We start from the raw sequence: 17,252 nt of genomic DNA, 5'->3' as shown, positions 1-17,252 counted from the left end.
TTCACTGGAATGTGGAACGCCGTTAGGACTCGGCTATAAAAAGGAGGTCCCTTGTCATTGAGCTTAACATGGAATCGGGCAGCACTCAGTGATAAGACAGAAGTTCACCACTGTGGTATCACAATGGACTGAATAGTCTAAGTGAGCCTGATACATCGGGCTGCAACATAACCTAACCTAACCTAAGTTTTCTTTGTTTATATATTATGTCAGCTTTTAACACTTGGAAAACGGAACAATCACAATAATATTATATTGTGATTGGTTGAAACGCCAATGTTTAACAGTTAATATAAATGTCGAAGATTCTTTCAATGAATGGTACTGACAATATATTCTTGTTATCATATTAAATTGTAACAAATTGACGTTATGTATATTCACAATAGTAATATATTGTGAATTACTTTAAACTAATATTTAAGCTCAAATGAGCTTAAAAAATAGAAAATATTTCTTATTAAAATCTCTTGAAAGAACTTGAAAGAAGTTAATGCCAGGGTTGTAAATTATTGTACTGATTGTAATAGTTGTAATATATTTGTCCTTGTCCTGAAAATACTTTTTCTTAATTATTACTTTACCTTCTCATTGTTTGGTTATGAAGAACAAGCAGCTGTAGGATATATTAAAAGTTATTTTTTAACGATAGCCCACCCATACACACCGGTTTAGCACTTTTATATCGAATTTATAACATTTAATGTTAACTGTAACTAGTATAACACTATTAATTTACAATGTTGCCAAGTTTCATTAAAATTTTAATAAGAAAATTTGATTTCTGATACCTAATAATGTATGATTACATAATCAATTGTTACTGCACCTGCAGCCTGTTTTGAAAAGGATGTCGCCTGACGGACGACCTGTCAATCGATGTGACCCACAAAAACTGTTCGGCCTTCTCATGTACACATCATCTACATTGACACCCAAGTAAATGTTTAGCCTCGTTTACTGAGAACGTTGGTTGTGCATTGCTATTGTTGTGTTTTCCTTTCATTATTTAAATGTGCATTATAAACGAATATTGATTTTTAGGCCTTGTTAGAGTAAGAAGTAATGTCTAGCCTAACAAAACCAAGCACAATTATCGGCGCACAGGAAGTCTGAATTTCGATAGTATGGAGAGTCTCTCGCCTCTCTTAACTGAAGTATGTTTGCCAAAAATAAGTTTCGTTTCGTTTGTTTGTCAAAACCAATATAGAGCACTTAGGCATAAATTGTTGTCTTCGTGTGTCATTCGCATATTCTGAAAGAAAATGAAAATAGACAAGATAAAACTAGTAGCAATAACAAAAATAATGTCAAAAATAAGAACACCAGCAAACACAATTTGGCCATAAGCCAATATATACTTATATATGCCAGTATTAATACATACTCTTTTTATATATACTACATAGCATGTCTATGTACTTAACCATCCTCATCTTGAGCACCCATTGGTGATGAAAAATGCATTTAGTGTAAAAAAAAACACAACAACAACTGCATTCACTGCAGGTATTGCCAAAGGCTACAAAATGTTCATGTATTTGATTGTAGGTGTATTGGTGAGGGGATTGCACATCAGGGGTGATGTGTTTTTATCATGAAAGTAGAAATTTTTCACAAATTGTAAATACGTTGTTATAATTGTTTGTACTTTTTGTATATTATGTACGAATGCCACGAATAGAATATTAGCACAATAACACTCATGACCAATTATTGTATTTCTACTATTTATAGCAAAAATAAGAGAATTTTATTATTGATTACAAATTTTTGGCTTTTAATAAAATTATTTTTTTTTTTGCAATTTTTATTTATTCAACCACATATAAAGTAAATTCAATGACTACATTGCCAAATTAACACTACTTTTATTCACAATAGCAGTTTATTGTGAATTACTTGCATATTTATTTTAATTCTTTTTATAGCAATTGCTAGTCCTTGTGTTACCACATTACGGATACTGTAAAGAAGATTTATATTCCATTTTAATTAAATCGTTATAACAATAAAATACTGGAAAATTTTATAAACCAGTATTCATTAAAAATATCCTTTGTCATTATATCTGATTCTCTAGACACCGAAAATATATAATGAACATTTTCGCAATTAAAATTTTAACCCCCATATGCAATAAAGTTACAGAATACTTCAATCCTACTTTTGCCATATAAATTCATTCGATAAACTGTCAACAAATTGTTTTGCATATGGACATAACTGAATAACTAATTTCTTATTCACAATAACAGTTTATTGGGAATTACTAGCACAATAATTTTATTCATTTGTAAATCAATTGATGGTCCTTGTTTTACCATTTTACGGATAATGTAAGGAAGACTCCTATTCCCTTTTATTTAAATCGTTATAGAAAAAAGGCTTGCAGGATTTTTAGCTTTTTTGCATCATTACTGCTTTATCACAATGGACTAAATAGTCTAAGTGAGCCTGAAACTAGATCGGGGTGGCACCTAACCTATCATTGCTGTATAGAGAAGCTATACATAGAAATAGATCAGCAATTTTTTCCAATTAAAATATTTAATTTAAATATTCTATTAAACATTTAATTGGAATAAAACAATATAACTAAAAGAAAAGCGGTTTGGGTCAACTAAATTTTAGTTGGATCAATTATTTTTTTATTTGATTTTGGCAATTGTTACCATCATTTCTCTGTTTGAAGAAATTTCCACAAAAAAATTAGCTGGATAAATAATTTTTGTGATTTATGTGTATGCAAGGGTGCTTTTGGGTTCAACTCTCATTAATGCTACAATATACATCCATAATTTAATATTGATTCAATCACAATAGAGGTCAATTAACAATATTTTGATATTATCTGTGACAGGTTATTATTATTTTTTTATAATTTAAACGTTATAAGTTTATTTGGGTAATCGACTTATTTCCTGATTTTTAATGTTTAGAAAAGATTGTTTTCTCGTAGACTTCCATGCAATTTGGTTCAGGGTAGCTCATTGTCCTGTTGTACAACAGCAAAAATATTTTTTAGATATTGACTTCAAATGTATTAAAGGCTTTCTTTTAAAACAGGAAGGTGCAACATTGACTATTTAATGGACAGCATCCATAGATCAATGACTTTTCTATTTGAAATACCTCCAATTCACAATAGAAGGTTTTTTGGGAATTGCTAATTGTACAAAAAACGAACGAATAAACTCAAATTATCTAAAGAATTATAAATAAAATTATATATGGGTTACAATCCATCTTCCGGATTAAATTTAGTTTAACAAAACAATTTACTACTTTTCATGATTCACAATAATATGCTATTGTGATTTCTAGTAAAGAAAAGTAATATTAGTTAAATGGTTAACATAATAATTTCTATTTCTATTTGAAATACCTCCAATTCACAATAGAAGGTTTTTGGGAATTGCTAATTGTACAAAAAAGATCGAATAAACTCAAATTATCTAAAGAATTATAAATAAAATTATCTATGGGTTACAATCCGGATTAAATTAAAATTTAACAAAACAATTTACTACTTTTCATGATTCACAATAATATGCTATTGTGATTTCTAGTAAAGAAAAGTAATATTAGTTAAATGGTTAACATAATAATTTCTCGATTTTTTGTCATGAACATCTTCAGCTTTTTGTACTGATATACGATGCAGTGATATATTTTTAACAATTAGCCATCTCTTCCTATTCACAATAGCGATAATTATGAATGAATTATTAATTATATATTAGGTAAGGTTATATTGATTCAGAGATGTTAGGAGATAATATATATCTTAAATTATAAGACATTTTATTTTAATTTAAAAAAGAAAGCCTTTAATACATTTGGTAAAAGTGAAAATAAGGACAAAATGTCATGAGTACAAAAAGAAATGTAGTTTTCGTAATTACGCATTTGAGGTAGCAAAAAAAACCAAAAATTCGAATGTTTTAAAACCCCCTCCTAACACCTCGAGAAAATCCCCCAAAATATGCACAGATATTGCGCAACCAAGGCAAACATACACAAACACCTTTTTGTTCAAATGCAAGCCAAATACATGCCTACAATTACATACATACAAGACAACGAGTATTAAACATTGTGGTACATATGGCAATGCAAACTTGGCACTATAAGCCTTTGCAAAAAAAACAACAACGGTGTTAGACCCTCTTCTGCAAAAGAATAGAAGCAAAGCAAAAAAACAAACAAACTATGGCACATCATCATCCAACACTATCAGTAGTTTGAAGGTATTGGTTGATATACCTCTGAAATTTTCTTAAAGTTACGTACACAATCAAAAATTTACATGAATAGAAGAAATAGAAATTTCTAAAATTTTCCCAAATCTTTTGTATATTATTTAAAAATGAATGAAGAACAAAAATGCAAGAATGGCCAAAATGCAAGGAGAAAGCATTAGTGCACATATGTATATCTAACACTACATACTACACTGGCAACTTGCCTAGTATAAACACGTGTATGCAGTTTATGACTGTGTGATTGTGATATTTCTTGCCCCATAAAGAAAATGTCACTTGTGTCATATAATAAACATTGTAACGGTACTTGAATAAACGAATATATAACAGTAAAAAGCTATAAAAAAATCAATGGGTGGAAAAACCGTTGCTTTTAACAGTCACATTGGATATTCTCTTGTTTTCTCCTTCAATTTGCTCTCACTCTCCTTCAACCAAACATCGATAAGCCTTTGAAATCGTTGAGTTAGTAGACACGTGTACGTATACTCAATATCAATAGAAATAACTCACATACACACCCACTAACATTTGCTAGTGTTCTCATTACAATGAATGTGCAAATATGCTGAGTGAGAGGGTGTATTAAATAAATTTCAATTTCTCTTTCTTTTTCTATTTTAATTTCACCATTTCACTTTCAATTATGTTGTCTTTTATAAAGTCTTTGTTCTTTTTAATGACTTGAGTTTTTTTCCGATATTTCTTCATTGTTTTTTCTTTCTACATCATCATTATTGGTCTTTCAGCTATTATGTAAAAACTCAAAGAACCCCACAAGAAAATGCAATGCAAATCAATGTAATGACCTTGATGGGATAAATTTAAATGTATTGGTTTTTCACTTTGCATGTAATCGTTTTCTATCAAACGTTGGTAATGCAAAAACAAGTTCTTTGTTTGTTGTTTCTTTGTTTGTATGTAAAATTTTTGTTTACAAACAAACACATACACTCTCCCTTATTATCCCAGGGAACAAAACAAAAAACAACAATTTATAGGTGAACCCTCCATTTTCAAATCAGTTCCCGAAAGAGGAAATTAATTGTTTAGCAAACAAGCACGAAGCAAGTACTCACATATAGTGGCATTGAAATCAGGATGAATTTCCAATATGAAAAATAAAAAAATAAAAGTTTCTATTCAAACACAAAAACAAGGGAAATGAGTTCAGTGAGATCTAAAAGGATGTGAGTTTTAATAAATTGTAAAAACGGAAACCATTAGCTTGAATTAAAACTGTGTTTATGTGAAATAAAATCACAAACAAGCAGGTGAGCATTTCAAATAAATTTACTGTTATACTCAACAAGAACCAAACCTCTTTCCAATAATGAATGCCAATAATGTTGGAGAGAAAGCAGGGTTGCTTCAACTCTAAACTTCCGACAAGAGTATGAGATGATATATATGATGTCCGTGATTATTTAATTTTCTGTTGATATTTACTAAAATTTTAGAGTGTTATACTACCGTACGGATTTTCTTTCAAAAAGTTTTCTTATCCTATGTTATGAAGAGTTTTTTCCTAACTATCAACAAGAAATAATACAAGTTTATTTAGTAACGTTGTCAATTTGACTCAGTTTAAGATTTTAGCTTAGCAAAATGAATGTTTAGATGAATTACTTCTTCTGACCCAACTTCTGAGCTGGAAGTTAGTGTATACATTGGCATTTTTAGAAAAACTGATTACAATAACAAATTCTTCAAATATTAAATTGTATATTTGTCAAAAAAAGAATGCAAATTCATTGCATTCCATTATTTTTGGGGCTACATCTCAGATCACTACCTCTATATTATTTATATTCGTTTATAACAGTTCTAGTGCCAATTATAACAGTTCCACTGCACATATAACACTTCCTCTAAGGGAACGAAATTTAAATTTACATTAAGGAAATTGATTCAGATATATATCGAAAACCAATAAGTTTGCTGAATTTCAATTGTGATTTAAATTTAATAACTGGTTCATATAATAGCTCCAAATCTAGTCCCCTCATCAATGTTCATCATTGATTTGGACAATATATCTCACAAATATAGAAGCTATGAATGTGGCTGCCCTTCTAATCACCGGCCTATTAATGTTATGCTCCCAAATCTTGATTTTATTGCAGTTTGCAAGCTAACAAACCTTTTATTTATTAATATTATTTTTTTTTTCAATTTTTAAACTATTATTGATTTTCTACAGCACAGCCTGTTTCTTTATGGTTTTTGTTTTTCTTCAAAAAATCTAGACAACAAATTTATTGGGGTTTTGGGTTGAGTTATTTAAATTGGGGATTTTTGGGTAGGGAAGCATCGTAATTTGGAACAAAGACCAGAAAAATACTGGTATCACTACATACGAATTAGGTTTTGCAATTTGGCATTTTTGTTTTTTCAAACTATTAGACCAAATTGTTAATTAATTTTCTTAATTTAATATTTCTTTCTGTCAATTGTATTTGACACTTGTATTATAAATTTATATGCATAACACACGATAGATATTCGTGACTTTGTTCTACTTTAAATGTATTACCTATGCAATATTTTTTGTTTTTTCTAAAATTGTATACAAAAATTATTACATAAATCTTTCAATTTTTTCATACTTAATCTTTCATTTCGCTACATGCAACTAGGCCATTTGTCATTTTTTGCCTTAAAAAAATAATTTTGAAAAATCAATGCGTTTTTAAATATTTTTTCGGTAATGTATAGTCTAGCTAGCAATATGTGTACAAACAATCTAAAAATAAATAAATTATGAGAAGCTAATTATTAGTGAGTCGAGACATACGATTGATGCCCCCCGCCACAGTAAAAGTGATCTCCATTTTCAGTGAAATGACTAATGACCTCAAATGTAATAGAATCATATGCTTGTTGCCAAGCACAAGTGGTATTCTCCACAAAAAAACGCGATTTCCGAAAGTACAAAAAAATGGAAATATAAACGGTTATTCATTCATAAAAATACCTCAAAACAAAAATGTAGAAGAATAAACTAAAAAGAAATTAAATAACGGACAAAACGGGTATATGCGTACTTCGAACCTAAAAAAAAACAAACAAAAACATAGGGTGATCACACCTCTCAAACTTATTCTCTTGCTCGCTCTCTCTCTCTATATCTCTCTTAATTCCATGAACCCCATATAATTGCTGCCTCTCCAAATCACTTACATTCTGTTGGCACCAGCCAACAACAGAATATGTGTAAATGTGGAATTTTGTGCGTTATTCAGAGCTTTTCTCCCCCGCCTTATTTTTCAGCCGTTTGACATTTGGTGTTGTTGTTTTTCTCTTTTTCCTATGTTTATTAATCCGCTGTATGTCGGTTTGTAGATCATGTGATAGTAACTTAGCTGGTGTAGAATTCCATGTTATAATAAAAAAAAAAAACAAAAACAAGAAAAAAGCAGTATGACCATAAAAACAACAAAAATAAACGCACCATATACGTCAGAACGGAAGCGTTTACAATTTAAAATCTGCTTTTGTAAAGTCTACTACAAAATATAGATGTTTTTCATACGAATTTGGGTTATTAACAGAAAACAGGCATGTAGTATAAATAAGAAAAGCACGTTTTTGAGAATTTACTTCGTTCCATCTGTTTTGTAGGGTAATGGATGTTATATAGAAGCTGACACATAAATCACATCTGCTTTTGTTTGTGAATATGATTTGGAGTAGATAATGCCACAAATGATTGAGGCTTGGTGACTTTTGCGAATCACACTGATAAATATTAGAATGACTTGCATTTTTCTGTAATCTTAATACATAAAAAAACAGTTCAAAAGATTTTATTTCATATGTGTGAATAATGGTAGTATGTTGTTTTTTTGACAAATATCAAAATATGCTCATAAATGTCAGACACCTGTCACATGCAAACTGATAACAAAGACCAGTTGCTTGTCTGTTTCATTTGGAACATCTGTCAAATGTTTTGTTTTTACTTGATATTTGTTTATGGTGATAGCTTCAAAAATATTATTTGTTTTTCTTTATAATAATAATTCAAATAGAAATGAGATTACAATAATGCACTAGGCTCAAAGAGAGGGGATCAATTCACTTACAAACAAAATAAAATGTTTTCGCATTTTATCTCAAAATTTCTTGATATAAGTTTTTTTTTTAACAATGATATAATAAAATTAATTACCATGATCAATATGAATATAAATTAAAAAAATCATTTCGCAATTTCTTAGAATAGTGTTTATGTTTGCTTTTTAATAAAATATTTTAAAAATATTTTAAAAACAGAAAAATAATTGGTGCACTAAAAAAGTTACCCCTTAGAAGGCAAATGTAGGTAAAGATTAGAATTTTTTTATAAAAAAATCAAGGAAATTTTCTCATATTGGAGAAATTTTAACTAACATATAATTAGCATGAACTAAAATAAAGTTAAATTGGCTTTAGTGCCCTATTGGGTTAAATTTTTTCAAAATAACTGAACTATAAACCAAACCCTAAATGAATAAAGTGAAACTGAATAAAGTGAAAACCAAATCAGTAAGAAAAATGCATGAAATTATACGTATTTGTTGCAAATTTTATTATAACTTGATGGGGAAAAGCCCAAAGCAAATTTTCACAAAGTTTGTATTCCTTAAAATGGATTATTAAAGAAAAGTAATCGTGAAAAAATGACGTTTTTAGCGGCTAAACTCGAACTTAATACCCACCTTTAGAGAGAAGGCTCTCTCCACAATATCACATGTTTCTTAACTGTACTCTCAAACTCTCATATGACGTTTAAAACCTTGAGTAGAGTTGCCAACTTTCAAATACCACAAAGGTTAGGTGTTAAAACTTTAAATCCTAATAAACCCAAAAGATTACAAGAAAAAGACAAAAAATCAAAGTCATGTTTCTTTTTTTTCACTTTTTAAAACAAATGCAAATGCTCCGAGGGATATCAATATCCAAAGCCTATTTTATGTGAACATGATTGTATGAGTACGTTTAAAACGTTGATTAGAGTTGCCAACTTTCAAAATATTATACCACAAAGGTTGACCTAATTTGAAGTTAAAACTTTAAATCGTAATATACCTAAAAGAAAGAAAACAAAAATCAAAGTATTTGGCATAGTAAATGAACCAAAGCCACAATTCTTTTCTTCACTTTTGAAAACAAAATCATGTGGTTTAAGGGATATCCACATTCAAAAGCATATTGTGCATAGTTAATGAAATTTAGAACATGACTAGATTTATCATAAAAATATAATACCAATGTCTGGACTATGTTTGTATATCAAACCCACGAAAATTCCAAACAAAAATAATGACATGAGTTAAAGAAAACAAAAACATAATTCCCTCTCTCTCTCTCTGAAAAACAAGACAGAAAATGTCATTCCCACATGTTGCCGACAAATGAAGAAAGAAAAAAAACAAATTGTACAACAACTATAACTAACTCAAGGCATAAAAATACCGAAATAAAATGTAGAGCAAACAAAATTTTTGAGAAAAAAAATATATAAAAACCATTTAAAATCCACTACAAAAAAAAGCGAAAATTAAATGGTTACAAAATGCAATAAAACAATGATAACAAGAATAGCCTTTAAACAAGCTAAATAATGTTGACATGTAATAAACATCACTGCGTTTGTGTAATATATTGTTTAATTAATTAAAACTTAACAGAGTTTTTGTTCTCTACGAGATACATAAAAATAGGGGCACGTTTATATCTCAATACAGTGACTTATTTCATAGTATTTCAATTCTATCCCCAATTATCTTTAACCTTTAAATATTTGTTTAATATACAGAAGTTATATTCTAAAACCAATTGTATTGAGAGTGTTTCTATTTCTGAAATTTAATCAAAAGTTTTAAGTACATTTTATCTGTATTGAAATTCTAAAAAAAAAACACTTAATTGAATTGAATTTGTTCATGGTATAATAGTCGTATAATAAGTAGTGAAAACTGAAAAGTGATTGAGAACTAACCGTCGTTTGCAAAAAACAAAACAGTGGTTAATACACTAACCGCTGTTTGCGTAGGGCCAGAAGAGAGCCAGTAGAGTAGAGAGCCAGAGTAGAGCCAGTAGAGCAAATAAAAGTTTGGGGTTTTTGCTTTTGATAGCAATATTGAATCACGATTCTTATATTTTGAAGTACACCTAGACCTCGATTTGCGTCGTTTCGTTTTGCGTTGTTTCGAAGTTGCATCGCTGTTGAATTAGTACTAGTTTTCACTTTGCGTCGTTAAATTTTCAAAGTTGAAACTCCTAATTCACGTTGCGTCGTGTTTTTTTTTAACGTATCTGCAACGCAAAGCGAGGTCTAGGTGTAGTTTTTATATAGTCATTTACAACTTTGAACAGTGTTGTTCTAGATTTATAAGTATACCAAGTACCTCAGTTTGCTGGATTTAATTAAACATTGCTTTCACTAGGAACCTTTAACATTTATATATTGTTGACATTTATACATTTGTAATTTAATTCTGACATTTGAAAAACAGTGACTCCTTTATAAACAAAACTAATTTTTTTAATATTTTTGTTTTCATTTCTATACACGACTTTTGTAATAGTATCCCTATTCAATTACACTACAGTGTTCTATGGTATATGGGGTAATCACAAAACGAATGTCATTTGACTCATGCATTTATACACACATACCTTCATATATACATACATATGTATATATAGGGCATACATATACATGACTTCATACACGATAATTAACTTAATTGCATTGTAATTGTTGTTGCTGAAAAAAGAGTAATGCCATGAAAATCAAATAGAAACAGAGAACTTAAACTATTTATATCTTTAGCAAAAAAAAAACAACACAGGCAAAAAACGTAGAAAAAATTCACAATTAAATCTAAACAAACATTCCCAATGCATTGAATTGGGCTTCAAAAGTAATATAAGAAAATATTACATACAGAAAAAAAAGAAATCCATTTATTCGTCATACATAATAAAATTTCCACATCAATACAATGAAATTTATAGATTTCTTATTACAAAAATTTCAACAACGGATACTTTAGTGTTATTCGAATGTCATCACCATTATCATGTTAGTAGTAGTTATTATGATTAAATTTATCGTTATGGTACTAGAGTGATGGTATCATACAAAACAATGTAATGACATTGAGAATTGGTATATATCTATTGTTTGACCCTGATGTCATATGATTAACCTACATATATATGCATATCAATGCATTATTCTCCCACTCTTTTACTCTCTTCCTATTGCATCTAGACAAAGAGTCAATCTCTTCATTATAGAGCTGTGCATATGACTCCCACTCATTTGTGTGTTTGTTTAATGCCAAAAACTGGGAGATCATCACTGGCATTGAATGTTGTCGATAACATTTATTGAAGTGTGGATGTATGGGTATTTCTATTTGTGTGGGATTTTTTTTCTGTTTCTGTGAAAGCTATTATTGATTGCGTAACATTAATAATTTGCAATAGTTTTTTTTCTCTTCTCATTAATTTTGCCTTGTATTGTAGGTTTTAATTGTTTTCATTATATGGGGGAAATAATTTTTAACATGACATTAAGATGAATTAGTACACTGTATGTATTTGGTATTGAATATATCGGCAAAGATCAGAGATCATAAAGATATAATAGCTTCATTATTGGTTTTTATTTGAAAACTATTCATTTGATATGCATTCTCAAGATATACTAATTAGTCTGCCGATAACACAGGGTTTTAGTGTTTTTTCAACAAACCAATGGTTTCCACCATTTTATATAAAAAAAAATATATTTTTTTTATAATTTTTGATAATGTTGATAAATGTTTACTGGAAATCGTTCGTTTACTCAAAGTAGCCAGCAAAAGGGAGTCAGAGAGATAGAGAGAGAGATCAAATTTGACATTTTAGAAATAGAGAAGTTCCCTGCCAACATTTGGGTGATAGTTTTATCGTCTTTCTCTAAGATGTAACTATTTCGGATCGCCAGGAAGTTTTCTGGTAGTAAAATCTTAAGCACAGTAACAATAAAAACAACTATCGCGTGGGGTGTTTCCGTTTCGGAACAAATTCGACTCTAACAGCGATTAAAAATCTAGATATAGACTCCACACATCGACATAGCTGATTTTTCAATAGCACCTCTCTGAGAGTACATGTGTGTAAAAAGCCACATCAACCAACGAGCTTGTGTGGCACAGAGGGAGAGAGCCTCTGACTTGAAAACGAAAGGTTACGAGTTCAATGCTCGGTGCATCCGATCATCATTTTTATTTTTTAAAAAATAACTATCGCTTTTATAACTAATTTTAGACACTGGTTAGATTCCCCGAGAACACTATCGCGTAGTAGGACATTTGTTCCCGAACGGGGACCCTAATTCGATAAGAAGGTGATATCGCCTGCGAAAGTTTTATCTTCCGCGGCGAATCTACTTCGATACACTTTCGATAGAAAATGTTTGCAGGATTGCACATTTTTACGGAATATTTTTTCTCAGTAAAAACTTGCAAGAGTTAGCACATAATTACCAGCTGTTGGCAATTTGGCCCCATACAAAATACATGGCAACACTATGATATTAGCAGGCTATTGAAAATTCTGTGAGAATCACATCAGACTTTATATTGAGAGCTTATAATTTTCAAGTGTGTCAGACACGGTTGCCATACCGATTGTCTGAATACTGCAATATTTTAGCAAACCGGGCTTATAAGTCTCAGAAGTTATGCATATTTTTGCTACCCTTAAAAATTTTTGTAAGGAAAAATTTCGCTAACGATTCTTTACATTTTACTGCCATAAGATATGCAAGGGAAACACATTTATCGTTATGCAAAATTAAATTTCCACTAAAGGTGCAATTTTTACGAAATTCCCTCTATCCATAAGAAATCCATTGGAATGTTTGTTACTAAAAATTCCATGAGACAGTGTTATCGATTGTTTACATTTAGCTGCTAGATTGTTAGAAATTCATGACAAAACTGTATTATTGATAGGCAACAGGAATTTCGCCAAGAGCTGTACGTTGGGCTTATCCTTTCAACTAAATTTGGTTCTATTAATGTTGGTAAAACGATTATTTTTACATGGTTCTCTTAATTGTGGTTATGGCTTTGTAGCTTATATAATTTCGAGAGTAATTGGACACATAAACTATGTGACCCTAGAAAAGAAAATTCCATTACAGGCTACATGAAAGAAAAGTGTAGTCATTATTATTGACATTCATAAAAAAAATTTCGAATGCATTTCAAACTCATTTTATTAAAGATATATTTCCCTAATAATAATTTATTGTGTAAATATTTTTTTTTTGTTTAGTGTACATTCTCAAAGATTTATGCCTAAAATATTTTCTTTATTAGCATCTTTAATAAATCACAAAAATTTCTCTTCCATATATTTGTCCATTTATTTGGAGCATAAGAAAATGGCGTGATTTGATGAAATACTTTGAACACACTTATTAAAACATTCAACCCAAGGAAATGCTCTAATACTCATAACACGATGATGATAGCGCCAAGTAACCTAAAAAACTTGCACTAAAATCATTCAAGCACACCTGCCGCATTATTCATCAGTCCGAAAGAGAAACATTTTCTTTCATCTATTAAAGGCAATAGAAACGAAATAAATTAATGCATTTTCGGTTTTCAAAAGAAAACCATTAAACACCACGTTGTTACAAACAATGATTGTTAGGCTATATAGCACCTCTATGGCATATTCCATAAATAATAGTTATTTTGTTATCATAATTTATTATCAATATTATCGTGTATACGATCCCTCTACTACCTAGTATGGCGCAAAGTGTGAAAAAAAAAGAGTTTTACGTATTCTGATAAGAAATAGTGGTGGCGCACTTGTTTAAATTTTTTGATTAAGAATTGCTATTGATTAACAATACAAATGTTCACTTTACTTGAATAATATCATATTTGATGGATATTTCATAGTATTTGGTTACCAGCCATCCCCTTAATGCCCAATGACCACGTTGCTCTTTAGATGTTATGACATTTATGGGGCTATTTTATTTCTATAATAATATGTGTCAACAAATTGAACATATACTGATAATTTTTTTTTAGTTTTCAATGTTTGATCATTTTTTTTTTAAGTAGAACAACAACATTAATTTTGTCTTATCGACCATCAACTTGTAGGCCAATTAACATGGTTATGGTTAGAGAAGTTTGAAGCAACTTATTTATGTTTACGCTAGACTATTGGAAAATGATAATTCTTTTTTTTATCTCATTATTCAAATGACAAAGTCCATTTACTGATAAAAAAATATGTTTTATTATAGTATCAAATAGTCTTCAAATAAAAAATGTTTCTTTGTGTCTTCAAATACAAAGAAACATTTACTGATAATTTTTTTATAAAATAAATTTTAAAAATGTTAAATTTTTAGTTACCAGCCTATTTTTAGATAAAATTTTAGTTATTTTTTTAGTGAGATTATAAAATAAATATAAAAAATGTTAAATTTTCTAATAGATTTTTAAACAAAATTGTAGTTATTTTTTTTAGTGACATGTGTTTATCGATCGTTTCCGTTATGCTGCAATAAAAAAATGTTGGAGAACTTTATTAATGACATACACACAAAAAAAATTTTTTCTGATTCAATCACGAAATTAATTGATCCAATTAATTTTTTAATTGAAATGTCTTCAATCTGAGAAATGATAGTATCAATTAAAAAATTAATTGACAGTCAATTAAAAAATTAATTGATACTATTAATTTGTGTGGTTGATTTTTGTTTCAATTAAAAAATTTGTTGAATCAATTAAATTTTTAATTGAATATTTTTTAAAACTCAATTAAGATTTTGGAAAATTGGAAAATTTTTTGTGAAATTTTTTTCTGTGTAGAAAGGAAATATTTGCTAGTATATTTCACTACCTTAAAAATACATAACATGCAAAAACAGTTTTCGGCTTTGCTTTAGAATATTTGGAAAGAATTTTTTCTATAACCCAAATAGAGCCGTTATTATCGACCATTTCCAATTTGTCACCTAATAATTATACGATAAAACTGTATTATTGGCATTCAAAAGGAATTTCCGTGGTGCAATGGTTAGCATGCCCGCCTTGCGTACACAAGGTCGTGGGTTCGATTCCTGCTTCGACCGAACACCAAAAAGTTTTTCAGCGGTGGATTATCCCACCTCAGTAATGCTGATGACATTTCTGAGAGTCTCAAAGCTTCTCTAAGTAGTTTCACTGCAATGTGGAACGCCGTTCGGTCTCGGCTATAAAAAGGAGGTCCCTTGTCATTGAGCTTAACATGGAATCGGGCAGCATTCAATGATAAGAGGGAATAGCGACAATATCTTGAGCCGTTATTATCGACCATATGCAATTTGTCACCTAATAATTATAAGATAAAACTGTATTATTGGCATTTAAAAGGAATTTCCGTGGTGCAATGGTTAGCATGCCCGCCTTCCGTACACAATGTCGTGGGTTCGATTCCTGCTTCGACCGAACACAAAAAAGTTTTTCAGCGGTGGATTATCATACCTCAGTAATGCTGGTGACATTTCTGAGGGTCTCAAAGCTTCTCTAAGTGGTTTCACTGCAATGTGGAACGCCGTTCGGACTCGGCTATAAAAAGGAGGTCTCTTGTCATTGAGCTTAACATGGAATCGGGCAGCACTCAGTGATAAGAGAGAAGTTCACCAATGTGGTATCACAATGGACTGAATAGTCTAAGTGAGCCTGATACAACCTAACCTATATAGATAGAATGGAACATTGAGAGCCGATAATGCAGGTTTGCTATGTATTTCTTATGGGTACAATTTCAATTTCAACAATTTTCGATGGCAATTATGGTTATGAATTTCTTATGGGAAATTTCGCTAGGTTTTCATTCTGGGCTGTATGCGAAAATAAATAGTTATCACCTAAAAGAGATTTATTTTGATTATTTGGGATTTTTCCCATTAAACTCTGTACTATTGTCGGAATTTTCGATTGCAAAGATCTACATTTTATACCTGATTTTCAAAATTTACATTTTGTGTTTTAAGCCCCGTATGCATATGCTGCGAAAATCCAAATGTCGATAAAATGAATTGTCAGTATTCACAAAAAACAAATTACAAATAGTTATCGACACAGAGACATTTATTTACAATGATTGGGAATGAATTACCAAATATACATTTTGTGCCTTAAGTCGTGATTTTCAAAATTTACATTTTGTGTGTTTAAGCCCCGTATGCATATGCTGCGAAAATGCGAGTTTCGATAAAATATATTGTCAGTATTCACAGAGAAATTTACAGATACTTATCGACACAGAGAAATTTATTTAAAATAATTGGGAATGAATTTCCCAAATTTACTTTACTTTTCTTAATGATAACATACGGCTGCAGCGAAAAATCCTGTTGCATGCCGTTAAGGAAGTTTGTTCATGGTTATATTAAGGGGAGAAATGCAAAACAACCGATAACATCGTCATAGCATAAATTTCACTAGCAAGTGTCTCTACGATTTTTATGGTTACTAGTAATGACACAAAAAATTTTCTATTCTCTTAAACGAAATTTTAGTCCAGCAAAATTTTGCCTATCCAGGTAAATTCTAAAGATCGATAACATGAAAATGGACCCCGTGAAACAATACCAAAATGTTTATCTTTTTTGGGGAATAACTTTATTTTATTTTTGGGGCTAGTTTATATTATGAAAATAAACCCCATTATTTCAATTGGAAATGAACCCCAATTTCCTTTTTGGGATTTGGTTCGTTTTCAAAAGCGAAAATAAATGTTTTTTGAGATTTGACAATGGTGGTAACTATACAAACTTTTGTTTGTAATTTTTTCTTAAAACTTCAATCAGTTAGGTTCCATTTGGGATTTGGTTCGTTTTCAAGTGGGATCTATTTTCGCTTTTTGAGATTTGACAATGGTGGCAACTATACACACTTTTGTTTGGCTAACACG

General features: G+C 30.0%; 1 long non-coding RNA gene across 1 annotated transcript; it reads right to left on the bottom strand.

The window, feature by feature from the left end:
• Nucleotides 1–751: 751 nt before the first annotated feature.
• LOC142219691 (uncharacterized) lies at nucleotides 752–1,683 on the bottom strand. The gene is made up of 2 exons (XR_012717708.1): nucleotides 1,388–1,683; nucleotides 752–1,255 (listed from the first exon to the last, which is right to left on the bottom strand). It is a non-coding gene; the product is annotated as an uncharacterized LOC142219691 (long non-coding RNA).
• Nucleotides 1,684–17,252: the final 15,569 nt, after the last annotated feature.

This window comes from Haematobia irritans, chromosome 1 (assembly GCF_050003625.1).
Source record: "Haematobia irritans isolate KBUSLIRL chromosome 1, ASM5000362v1, whole genome shotgun sequence".
Classification (NCBI taxonomy): Eukaryota; Metazoa; Arthropoda; class Insecta; order Diptera; family Muscidae; genus Haematobia; species Haematobia irritans.
Note: the sequence above shows the minus strand (reverse complement) of the source record. Positions and strands in the feature narration are given on the sequence as shown.